Raw genomic sequence first — 14,008 nt, 5'->3', positions numbered from 1 at the left:
TTGCTTAGTCCTTTCAGCATCTGTAGAATTTTACCTATATGCAGCCAAACCACAAAACTACAAACTATATCTACTATCAGACCAATTGCATGTCACGTGCTTAGAGCTTGCATCATATTACGAAACGGAAGTGCTTTAGCTTTGCATTTAGGTGAGCCTACAATGTAAAAGAGAGCACGTCCAATAGCAAAAGGTCACAACAGACCTGCTTTTTGCACCGTGCAGCCCTATAAGCAGGAGAAATTGATTTACATTTGCACTTGGCCATCTGGATAAAAAATTAATTTGTTAAGCCAGCTTTCTCTTAGGTAAGGAAGCTAAATGGGTTTTGCACTGAAGCTATACAGTATAAGATGGTTGGTTCAATTTAATGTTAGAGAATGTATTCAGTATACAACGTGAAATCCTTACTCTTCACAGACATCCATGAAACAGAGAAAAAAAACCCCAACGAACAAATGGCAGAAAACCATTAGAGCCCCAAAGCCCTATTCCCATGTACAAACAGCAGCAAAGTATCACCCCTCCCTCTCCCCCTCCCACTTGTCCCAGCAAAAAGCATCAGCACCGCCCCCCCTCCCCACCATCCAATAGCAAGCCTCCAGGGACCACAATCTCAAATTCATCCTAACACTTCAGTATCTCAACAGGCTCTCTCTCTGTCACTAGAAAGGGAGGGATCGCAAATGAATATTAGGATTCAGATTTATATATCACATATGCATCAAAACATACAGTGAATTGTGCCATTGACGTTAAGTCAACACACCCAAGGGTGTGCTAGGGACAGCCATAACAATTGCCACGCATTCCAGCATCAAAACAGCATGTCCGCCATGCCCAGCAGAACAACACAGAACACAGCAAAACAGAAGCTACCAAATGACACAGAACAGCCAAACCAGCCCCTGTTCTGCCCTCCCACCCGCATACACAGTTTAAATGCTTTTTTCCCCATCTTCTTGCAAATTCATTCAGAATATCATATAAGCATGTACTCACAACAGAAATTATGAATGTAATCAAAAACTATTCTTAGCATCATTAGATCTCCAGCCATTAAATTGCAAGGATTCAGTTATGCAATTAATATTGTGGGTATACTGACACCCGGTGGCATAAGCATTGAAGAAATCCATAAAAATAAGTGCCAATTATACAAATGCTGTTACCACTGACTCAAAGCACAAACTGGCACAAATATATATTACAACATACAGGCTGGCAGTAGGTTAGTCATAATTTAGTCCTGCAACCATTTGAGTATTAACAGTAAGCTTCCATTCTAGAACAAGTATGTTCTTAAAGGAATTCTGAGCAAACTTAGAATGTTGCATAGCAAGCAATTTTATAAATTCACAAATAAAAAGGTTCAAATGAAGGCAAGGATAAACTTAAAGTGAAAAGAAATCCCAAAATATCAAACTCAACAAACCAATCAGGTAGGTTCAAAATATTAAAAATGACACTATCTTCTTCCCAGGTTAACCAGGGCAGGCAATTAAATATGATTTTAATCACTAAATCATACCCAGAGAATAAACTTTAATTATAGCTATGAGAATATTGCTCCAAACTGGTGCATACAATAACCTTTGCCATTGCCTTTAAATTTTTGTTTATAAATGTAAAGAAAACTTTAGAAGCATCACAGAGGCGATTAATGAAAAAATACTTTTTTTTTTGCACGTGTGCTAGAGTAAGACTGTAATGCAATACAAGTTCCCACCCTTTTAAACTTTCATTGATCTTTTCCGATCATTGTGACAATTTGCTTTCTTGGACCATCCCAAACTAAGTGTTGTGTTTAGAAGGGAATTCCAGCAATCTGGCCAAACAATGAAGAAAATGCGTCAGGTTAGTGTGCAACTTGAAGAGAAATTTGAAGGGGCAGTGTTTTCATCCACCTGATGCCAATGACATTCAACATGGTGTTTCGACTCTGCTTTTGAAAATCCTTGGGAATTTTCTGGTGCATTTTATAGATATTACACACATGTAGCAGAAATTGGGACAGTGAACTTTAAAGATGTAGAAGATGAGATGCCAGGTGGAAAGGTGGCTTACTTTGACCTGGTGCTTTTGAGTTTGAAAAAGATGGAAGGGCGTTGGGGAGTGATGAGCTGAGTCACCTCCCACATAATAAACCATCTTTGACCTGCTTTGATCTTGCACAATTTATCTCTCTGTTCTAGGTAATTGTTTCATCAATAGTGACATGCAAGATACTGATAAAGCAAGTCAAAGGGTGGAAATTGCAATTCAGGCACGATAATGTTGTTTAATGTCATTTGCCACTGTTTTGACATTGACGAAGGGACTCAGCCTGAAACGTTGACTGCTCATTTCCATGGACGCTGCCCGACCTGCTGAGTTCCTCCAGCGTGTTGTGCATGCTGTTTTGACATTGTCCAGCTGGAGATAATCATTGCCTAAATTTCAATGTTTCTTGCCAGCTTCAGACCAAGTCTGAATGATTTACACGTTTCCTTATGGCTGCTCTGGACTGCTTTAATTTGAATTGAATTGACTTTATTACTTACATCCTTGATGTATGTGAAGAGTAAAAATCTTTACATTATGTCTCCGTCTAACTGTGCAATGTGGAATATAGCAATTTGTAATAAATAGTATGTACAAAAGGCAGTCGATATAACATAGAAATATAGTTGTATCAGCATGAATTAATCAGTCTGACGGCCTGGTGGAAGAAGCTGTCCTGGAGCCTGTTGGTCCTGGCTTTTATGCTGCGGTACCACTTCCCAGATGGCAGCAGTTTGTGGTTGGGATGACTCAGGTCCCCAATGATCCTTTGGGCCCTTTTACACACCCATCTTCATAAGTGTCCTGAATAGTGGGAAGATGACATCTACAGAAGCGCTGGACTGTCCACACCGCTCTCTGCAGAGTCTTTCAGTTGAGGGAAGTACAGCTCCCACACCAGGTAGTAATGCAGCCAGTCAGGATGCTCTCAATTGTTCCCCTGTAGAAAGTTCTTAGGATTTGGGGGCCCATACCAAACTTCCTCAACTGTCTGGGTGGTGAAACAGTCATAGGTATTGATGCACCATCAATAACTCTCTGAGACGTGAGGCGAGATATCGGCTTTTATTGACTGGAAGAAAGAACAAGCAGCAATTGACCACCATGCTACATCCTGGAGTCTGAGAGGCCGGGCTCAGGCCACAATCGCCTTTATACAGGGGTCTGTGGGAGGGGCCACAGGAGCAGTCAGCTGGGGGGGGGCGTGTCCAGACAGGTATATGTAGTTCACCACAGGTATACAGGGAGTAAAGGAGGGGGCTTAGGACACAGCCCTGGGAGACACCTGTGTTGAGGGTCAAAGGACAAGGCGTGAGGGAGCCCACTCTTAACACCTGCCAGCGATCTGACAGTAAGTCCAGGATCCAGCTGCACAAGGCAGGGTGAAGGCCGAGGTCTCTGAGCTTCTTGTCAAGCCTGCTGGGAATTATGGTGTTGAATGTAGTCCAAGAAAGCATTCTCACATAAGCACCCTTCTTCTCCAGATACGCAAGGATGGTGTGTAGAGCTGTGGCTGTTGATCCACTGTGTTGGTAGGTGAATTGTGTGGGTGGTAGCAAGCTGCAGATGTAGTCCTTGACCAGCCTCTGAAAGCATTTGCTTATTATTGAGGTGAATGCGACAGGACACCAGTCATTCAGACATGTTACCTCGATCATTTTTTGGGTACAGGAACAATGGTGGATGTTTTGAAGCAGGAAGGCACTCTACATTGGGAGAGGGAGAGATTAAGAGTGTCTGTAAGCACACCTGTCAGTTATGCCGTGCACACTCCGAGTATCCGTCCGGTCCTGCAGCCTTGTGACTGTCCACTCGCCTGAAACACCTGCATAATTCAGCCTCAGAGATAACCAAGGTGTAGGTCTCATCAGCGGCTCTCCTCAGGGGCTGAGCGTTGGCAACGTTGAACCGAGCATAAAAAGGATTTAGCTCATTTGGGAGAGAGGCAGTGACTTTGGAAACACCACTGCATTTAGCTTTGAAGTCTGCAGACCTTGCCATAAGCTGCGTGCGTTGTTGGAAGAGAACTGTGTCTGGATCTTGTCCCTGTATTGTTTCACTGCCTTGACGATATTGCGTAGATCGTAGCTGCATTTCCTGAGTTCCCGTTGGTCACCAGTAATGTACAGTAGGCTGTGTTGCGCAGTTAGTGCTGCTCGCATGGAACTGTTGCTCCAGGGTTTCTGGTTTGGATAGACCCTGACTGATTTCAGGGGGACAACATCCTTGATACACTTCCAGATGAAACTCATGACCCCGTCCATGAACTCGGAGACATCCTCATCATGAAAGACATTCCAGCGGACGTCATCACAGCAGTCCCGTCACAAGGGCACCGACTGGTCGGACCAACAGCGGATGGTTTTATCTATGGGCGCCTCTTGTTTCAGCTTCTGCCTGTACCTCAGCAGCAGCAAGACAGAGGAGTGATCTGATTTTCCTAACGGCGGGCTGAGGAGCGCTCTGTAAGTATTGCAGAAGTGGAGAGTAGTGGTCGAGTAAGCTATCGCCCCGTGAGCTCACCTGGATGTGTTGACAAAACTTCGAAGAGACTTTAGACAGTGACACTCTATTAAAGTTACCGGCGACAATGAAGGCAGCGTCTGGGTCTGCAGACTCCAGGGTCTCTTTTTCTTTTTCAATCTTTTTATTATTGTTATTAATATCAACAAAATAAAATTGATACATAGATAATGGGATTACAAACATACACATTTCAACTGAACATGAAAGAATACATAAGCAATGGTTACAGTATAAATGAGTATTCCCAAATCATGGATGATACAATTTACAAATAAACAAGGCAAACCTAGGTATATCATACTATATAATAAAAAAATAGAAAAAAGAAAATAGAAAAAAAATTATGCAAAAAAACTAATCTAATAATCTAGTAACTAATAAGGAAAAAAAACAAAAAAAAGAAAAAGAAAAAATGGAAAAAGGAAAAAAAGGGCTGTTTATAATATCTCAGAAAAATACAAAATCATCAGTGTCGTCAACTCCGATCCTCTCAACATATATAAAATCGAAACTGGAAAATCAAATAGGCTTGGAACAGGGTCATATTACATCATATGAAAATATTGAATAAATGGTCTCCATATCTTTTCAAATTTAATAGAAGTATCAAATACACCACTTCTAATTTTTTCTAAATTTAGACATAACATAGTTTGAGAAAACCAATGAAATACAGTAGGAGGATTAATTTCTTTCCAATTCAACAAAATAGATCTTCTAGCCATTAGTGCAAGAAATGCAATCATTCGACAAGCAGAAGATGATAAGTGGATTGAGTCCATCACTGGTAAACCAAAAATTGCAGTAATAGGATGAGGTTGTAAATCAATGTTCAATACCGCAGAAATAATATCAAAAATATCTTTCCAATATTTTTTCAAAAGCGGACACGACCAGAACATATGAGTTAAAGACGCTATCTCAGACTGACATCTATCACAAATAGGATTTATATAGGAATAAAAATGAGCCAATTTATCCTTGGACATATGAGCCCTGTGCACAACTTTAAACTGTATTAATGAATGTTTAGCACATATAGATGATGTATTAACTAATTGAAGGATTTTATCCCAATTCTCAATAGGGATAGTAAGGTTAAGTTCTCTTTCCCAATCATTTTTAGTCTTTATAAAGGGCTCTGAACGTATCTTCATAATTATATTGTAAAGTTTTGATATTAGCCCTTTCTGAAAAGGGCTTAGTTCAAACAAATTCTCCAAAATACCTGAAGACACAAAATTTGGAAAAGTAGGCAGTATAGTATTTAAGAAATTCCTAATCTGTAAATATCTAAAAAAAAATGAAATCTAGGCAAATTATATTTATTAGATAATTGCTCAAAAGACATAAAACAATTATCCAAAAATAAATTGGAAAATCATAGTAATCCTTTAGTCTTCCAAGCTGAATAAGCTTGGTCTATAATAGAAGGATAAAAAAAAAGCAATTGGATACAATAGGAATATTTAAAACAAACTGAGTCAACCCAAAAAATTTCCGAAATTGAAACCATATACGTAAAGTATGTTTAACTATCGGGTTGTCAATTCGTTTCGGCAATTTGGAAAGAGCAAAGGGAAGAGAAGTCCCTAAAATAGAACCCAATGCAAATCCTTGTACAGATTTAATTTCCAGGTTCACCCAATGAGGGCTAAAAGATATATCCCAATCCCTTAACCAACATATCAAATATCGGATATTAACTGCCCAATAATAAAATCTAAAATTAGGCAATGCCAATCCACCTTCCTTCCTTGCCTTCTGTAAATAAATTTTACCTAACCTAGGATTTTTATTCTGCCATATATATGAGGAAATTTTTGAATCAACATTAGCAAAAAAAGATTTCGGAATGAAAATTGGTACCGCTTGAAATATATATAAAAACTTGGGTAAAATAACCATCTTAATAGCATTAATCCGACCTATCAGAGATAAAGATAGTGCTGACCACTTAGTAAACAAACATTTAATCTGATCGATTAGGGGTAAAAAATTAACCTTAAATAAGTCTCTATAGTTTTTTGTGATTTTAATCGCTAAGTAAATAAAAGAGTCATTAACTAATTTAAAAGGTAAATTTCTATAAATTGGAACCTGTCCATTTAAAGGAAACAATCCACTCTTATTAAGATTTAATTTATACCCGGAAAAATCACTAAATTGAGCCAACAATGATAAAACTGCAGGAATGGATTTCTCAGGATCTGAAATAAATAATAATAAATCATCTGCGTATAATGATAACTTATGTATATCCATCCCACTAGTAATGCCAAAAATATTCTGTGATTCTCTGATAGCAATTGCCAAGGGTTCTAAAGCAATATCAAATAATAATGGACTAAGAGGACAGCCTTGTCTAGTGCCCCGAAATAAATGAAAAAAGGGAGTTCTTTGATTGTTAGTAAGCACCAAGGCTACTGGAGTATGATATATCAGTTTAATCCAGGAAATGAATGTCAGACTGAAATTAAACTTCTCCATCACATTAAATAAGTATGGCCATTCAACTCTATCAAATGCTTTCTCCGCATCTTATGAAATAACACATTCTGAAGTTCTATGTGAAGGAGTATAAACAATATTCAATAATCTCCTAACATTGAAAAAAGAATAGCGATTTTTAATAAAACCGGTTTGATCTTCCGAAATAATTTGGGGTAATACCTTCTCCAACCTGGATGCCAGTAACTTGGAAAAGATCTTGGAATCTACATTCAATAAAGATAATGGTCTATAGGATGCGCAGTCAGTAGGGTCTTTATCTTTCTTCAATATTAAAGAAATGGAAGCTCTATAAAAAGGTGGTGGCAAATTGCTCAATCTAATTGCTTCTTCAAAAACCCTGCATAACCAAGGAGAAAGAGTAGCAGAAAAACATTTAAAAAATTCTACTGTATATCCATCTGGACCTGGTGCTTTCCCAGAATTCATGGAGGAAATAACCCCTTTAATTTTTGCATCCGTAATAGGAGTTTCTAATATTGAAAGATCATCTGATGATAATTTTGGAAAATTCAATTTCCCAAGAAAATCACACATGGTATTACGATCATGAGAGAATTCAGAATGATACAGGGAGGTATAAAAATCTTGAAATGATTTATTTATCTCATCATGGTTAACTGTCAAAACCCCATTCTGTTGACAGATCTTAGTAATTTGACGTTTAACCAAAGCATTCTTCAATTGACTAGCTAACAGTTTACCCGATTTATCACTATGTATATAAAGATCAGATCTGGTTTTCATCAGTTGATTTTCAATCGAAGATGTAAGTAATAAACTATGTTCCGTTTGAAGTTCAACCCTTTGTTTGTAAAGCTCCTTACTAGGATTGATCGAATATTTCTTGTCAATCTCTTTAATTTTATCAACCAATAAAAGAGTTTCCTTCTTAATGCGTTTTCTCAGACCAACAGAGTAAGAGATAATCTGTCCATGTATATATGCTTTAAAAGTGTCCCAAAGTGTTCCGCAAGAAATATCATCCATGGAATTAGTTGAAAAGAAGAAATCGATCTGTTCCTTCATAAATTTAATAAAATCCGGATCTTGCAGTAAGGTAGAATCAAATCGCCATTGTCTAGCATTAGAAGCTTCTAATTTAATAGAAAATTTTAATGGAGCATGGTCAGAGATGGCTATAATATCATAATTACAACCAATAAAAAAAATCAATTCTCGAGTAGGAATGATAAACATGTGAGAATTCTTTGTCCTTAGAATGCCGAAATCTCCAAATATCAAAAATTCCATTATCAGTCAAAAAAGAGTTAATACAAGAGGCCGACTTATTAGGTGAAGTCTGAGTAGATATAGATTTGTCCAACAAAGGATTTAAACAACAATTAAATCCACCACCCATTATTAACTTATAATCATTTAGATTAGGTAGAGAAGTAAATAAGGACTTAAAAAAATCAGGACAATCCACATTTGGAGCATAAACATTACTTTTTGTTAAAAAGTAAGCCAGTAATTAAGAAAAATCTAACATTCAGATCCAAAAAGATATCATGTTGGACAAATGCAATAGAGGAGTCAATAAAAATTGAAACTCCCTTTACTTTGGCATTCGAATTCGAATGATACTGTTGACCCCTCCAAAACCTAAAAAAGCGATAATTCTCCTCTTTTCTCACATGAGTTTCTTGTACAAAAGTAATATGAGCATTAAGTCTTTGGAATACTTTGAAAATCTTTTTCCGTTTAACCGGATGGTTTAAGCCATTAGTATTCCAAGAGACAAAATTAATGGTCTGAGCCATATTTCTGAAATCAACCCTTTGGTATATAAAGGGTTAACCAAATTATGAACTCATGCACCCGGAAGAGGAACAAAAATAAGGAGCAGACCCGGAAGTGACAACATCGCGGACATTTTTGTAGTTCAAAATCAGCCCAAATGAGAAAACTGAAAAAAACTGATATAAGAAACATAAGATTTAGAAAAAGACCTCCCACCCCCCACCCAAGAGGAAAAAAAAGACCACCTCAGCCAAGGATAGGCCAGGAAAAGGGAAAGATGAAACTAAATCTACCCCATATCAGCAGAAGACATCTCTGTATATAAAGGATAAAAAAAATCCACCCAAACTCTAAAGAAATTATAATCACTGTACTAAAACCAAACTTCTTAATATAATTGGTAGTAAAAAAAACAAAGAGAATATAATCACTAGTAACTTATAAATCAGGTTAAAACCCAAACAAACCAAAAAAATTTAAAAAGTGATAAGAGATGCATTATAGGAAGAAGACGAGAGAAAAAAGCGAAATAATTAAAAAGCCAAAAATATTTTCGAGAAAAAACTGCCATCTTAGTAAAAAAAAAATTCACCTTCGAAGGATTAAAAATTCACCTTCGAAGGATTAATAATAATAACCAAAGATAAAGTACAGTGGTTGAAGTAAGTAAAATAAAAAGATTAGTATGTCAAAAAAAACTTTAACTACAGTATAAAATATAGAGTAAACCTACACCAATAGCCAGAAACAAAATCTGGTTTTGGAAATAAAAACCATCTTGCATGATCAAAATCACTCATTTATTTGAAGTGAGAATCCATAGCAGTAGGGAAGTTCTCCTTCAGAAAGCTTCTTGCTTCAGATGTAGAAAGAAAAACACAACGTGGAGCATTCGGAGGTGAGATTCTGAGCTTCGCAGGGTATAAGAGTGCAGGTTTTAGATTTTTCTCATAACACTCAGACATCAGAGGTTTAAAAAGAAGTCTTGCCTTCATTACTTTTGGACTACTACTAATCAAAAATTGCGTTCTTGAAATTTGACCATCCCTACACGTCGAGACACACGAATAAGTTGCTCTTTAACATGCACATAATGAAATCAGACAATTACAACCGGTGGTTTAGCTGAAGCACTCGGTGATCGACGCATAATTCTGTGAGCGCTATCAAGTAACGGAGGACTGTCTGGGAATACAGAAGGGAACGCATCCTTTAAAAGTTGAGGGAAGTACTTTGTGGGGTCCTCTTCTTCAATACCTTCCGGGAGACCAAGTATGCGTAGGTTCTGTCTTCTGGACCGATTCTCAAAGTCGACACTCTTGGCTTTAAGTGTTTCCACCTGTTTAATCATCGAAAGTAAGGCCTGCTGCAATTTTTTAATTATCAAGTCTCGCTTCCGAGCATCCTCTTGCAGAGTTGCGATTAGAACTTGCTGCTGGTTAACTACTGAATCTGTCTTATCCATATAATCTTGAAAAGCCCTTATATCTTGTTTAAAAATTTGTCGTTGTTCTTCAAATTTTTGATTTAAAACCTCCAATAACATTTCATAAGTCAATTCAGTACGCTTAGGATCGGTCTGCTTTTTCTTCCCGTTACCATTAGGATTCTTCCCAGGTTCTCGCCCTTTAGATCTAAGAGCCATTTCTGTATTCATTTCCTCAAAAATTCACAATAAACTCTTAAAGATAAGTCCAAGAAAGTAGCAAGAATCTTTTGGTGTAGGTAAAAATAAGTTAAATAAGGGTGATCATAGGTTAAAAAAAAAGTAAAGGTTATGGAGTGAGTATCTGAAACAGTGCTCACACCATGAGCATCTCCTGCTGACTCCCTCCAGGGTCTCATACAGTTCCTTGAGAGCCAGGTCAGCATCACACTTAAGAAATTGTAAATGGAACTGAGCCCTGCAATTAGTAAACACCTCCCTTCAGGATTCATCATCAGAGGGAGACTGTTAATGACGCAAAGGGATGGCTGTGACCAGAACAATGTCTTGAGGAACTCCAGCAGCAATGCCCTGGCACAGAGATGAATAGCCTTCAACAAGGATTCAGGATCAACTTTATTGTCCATATACATTGACATGTATTAGGAATTAGACCATGACATGCAACAAAATACAACACAATGCAACAATTATAAAGAATTAAGGATTACGTAAAAATAAAAAGTTAGAGGTTTGAGTACAGATATGTAATAAAATATGCATAAATATGAGCAGGTTTTTACAATGTAAACAGCATTATAATGCAGTTGAAAGTACACTGTGGGGGGGGTAATAAATGGATGGGGAAATGGCATGGGCTAATTAGAGTGGCCGAATAGATTAACTGCCTGCGGAAAGAAACTTTAAAGATGACATGATTTTTGTTTTAATAGCCAGGCACATTCCAGAAAAGAGTTTCAGAAAAGATGCAGTTTGCTGGATGGGTAGTGTCTGCATTGATTTTTTTCTGCCTACTTCTTTGTCCTGGACACAATAATCACTCATCTTCCTTTGTATCCATATTCCTTTGCTTGGCATGACCCCAACCAGAGGAGCACTTTTCTCCAATTCTCACCGCATTCATATTCAGCTAGAACTCCTTTACGCCATGGTTGATCAAATGTTGTCCTGATGCCAAGAGCAGACAGCCTTTCCTGGCTAGCTTTCAGGCGGATGTACTGTACGTGACGCCCTGGCTGTACTCCAATGGTTCATGAAAATGATCCCACGATTGAATGGCTTATCATACGAAGAGCGTTTGATGGCTCTGGGCCTGTATTCATTGGAATTCGAAGAGTGAAGGGTGACTTCATTTTAACCCATCAAATGGTGAAAGGCCTCTTTAGAGTATTCATGGAGAGAATGTTTCCTATGGCGGAAGTGTCTAAGGCCAGAAGACAGTTTCAGAATAGAGGGACGTTCTTTTAAAATGGTGGTGGGGAAGAATTTCTTTAGCCAAAGAGTGGTGAATCTGTGGAATTCTTTGCCACAGGCGGCTGTGGAGGCCAAGTCTTAATGTATATTTAAGGCAGAAATAGACGGATACTGGGGGGAGAGGGGGAGGGAGAAGGCAAAAGATTCGGGCCGAGAGGAAAGTTGGACCAGCCATGATGAAATAACAGAATTGGCCATGACAAAGGGCCAAATAGCCTAATTCTGTTCTTATATCTTATGATCTAAATTGTGAGATGTGCTATTAAATTATTCCGTGAGGATAAATTGGATCCCCCCTCCCAACACTGACAATACTGGATCCCCAGTCCTGCTATATCAATAGCCAATATTAATTAGGGCAAAGGAGAGAAAATCTCACTAATTTGGCCTGAATCTGCTTGTATTGGTGGTATTAATAATGGCCTACTCTTGCCACCTGGTGGGGATTTGTAGCTTTATATGCTTTTCTACAATAAAAAAGAACTTAAGTCCTGATAAATCTATTGCTATCAACGTCAATTGATTGTTGTTTTGTTTGGTTGCCCATGGGGTCACGTGAAACCAAGGACGAAAATTGGAAGCCCTGTAGCAGGGAACGATTGAATGAAGCCAGCACAACTCCCTGCATATCTTCCAAACATCCGTGACTCCCTGAAAATCACTTGCGATCTAACCATCCATTCACCTATCAGTATTAGCCTGATGCAAACTGTTTAAATTCAATATTCTCAAGGAACACAATCTCTTCACAGAAACTTTTTAATATCATTCTTCCTCAAATCATCTTATTACCCCCGAGCACATAAAATGTGAATCCAGCTTTTGAAAGTGCTCAGGGCCTGGGTAGCGTGGCGGTTAGCGCGATGTTGTTACAGATCATGGTGTTCTGGAATGCAGAGCACATCTGTGACGAGTTTGTATGTCTCTCCCCTCCACCCCGTGTGACCATATAGCTTTTCTCCATTACTCCAAAGTCCAAGGACTTTAATGGGTCATTGTAGATTGTCATGTGATTAGGTATAGGGTTAAATAGTGGATCGCTGGGCAGTATGTTGCTGGGTCTGAAAGGGCCTGCTTTGCACTGCATCCCTAAATAAATAAAAAAATTATGCTGTCAAGACACAACTCTTCCTATGGAACTTGTGTGCAACTCTTTTGCTGGCTCAAAAACTGCTTAAACTATTAAGATGAGCTGGAAAATATTCTGCCTTGAGAGAGATTAGTCGATTTTTAACACAACTTGAGGGAGCAACTCTGCAGAAATTTGAAATTCAGAAATAACACAAACAACTCCCTCCCACAAACATCTTTCCTGTCATGCTCCCAATACCTCTCCTTTGATCGTTGTTGTAGCTTAGTTGTTTCCCACTAATGAGCAAAGTGAGTAAGTGGAAAGGTTACTTGCTGGGTTTCGTTCCCTCAAAGTTTCGTAACAGTTAGCATTTGTGGCCAAGGCAATTTCCTGTTGGAAGTTAAAAAAAACTTCCTGAATGTTAAAAGGTCTCAATAGATTGAATGTGAAGAGGATGTTTCCTACAGTGGGGGGTAGTTCTAAGACCAGAAGTCACAGCCTCAGAAAAGAGGGGTGCCCATTTAGAATGAAAATAAGGAGGAACTTCTTTAGCCAGAGGATGGTGATGAACCTGTGGAATCATTGCCACAGGTAGCTGTGGAGGCCAAGTCATTGGGTAAATTTAAGACAGAAGTTGATAGATTCTTGATTAGTCAGGGTTTGAAGGGAATCGGGGAGAATGCAGGAGATTGGAGCTGAGGGGGAAAATGATGAAATGACGGAGCAGGCTTAATGGGCTAAACAGCCTAATTCTGCTCCTATATCTTACAGCCTTATAGTCTAAACCATGCGGCATTCAACTTCTACCTATTGGTAACTGCTCAACCACATTGACAAGACCCAGAACTGTGCAGCTCCCAATAAATAACAAATACACAAATGCCAAAGATTTCAGCACATCCAACCTGCACTCTCATTGCTGACTGCTGCCATCTACACTAGGTCCTAGACTCCAATTTAAAATTCTTATTCTTGCTTTGCAACTTCCCCAAACCCAAACCCAAACCCTTGCCTCATCAGTCAGCAAGTTATTACTCAAGACTGTATCACTTTATGTACATACAATCAATAAGCTATCATTTGCATTTATTGTGTGTCTCATTGTTTTTTTTTGGTGCTGATCCGGACTTACCATTATTTCATTCTCCTTTACACTAAGAGATGACATTAAACAATCCTGAATCTTCACT

General features: G+C 38.4%; 1 protein-coding gene across 2 annotated transcripts in view; it reads right to left on the bottom strand.

Moving 5' to 3' along the window:
- Positions 1-14,008, bottom strand: part of inpp5b (inositol polyphosphate-5-phosphatase B) — a 194,884-nt gene that overhangs the window by 167,380 nt on the left and 13,496 nt on the right. The gene's annotated exons all lie outside the window — the stretch shown is intronic.

The sequence above is a fragment of the Hypanus sabinus genome, chromosome 30 (assembly GCF_030144855.1).
Source record: "Hypanus sabinus isolate sHypSab1 chromosome 30, sHypSab1.hap1, whole genome shotgun sequence".
Lineage (NCBI taxonomy): Eukaryota > Metazoa > Chordata > Chondrichthyes > Myliobatiformes > Dasyatidae > Hypanus > Hypanus sabinus.
Note: the sequence above shows the minus strand (reverse complement) of the source record. Positions and strands in the feature narration are given on the sequence as shown.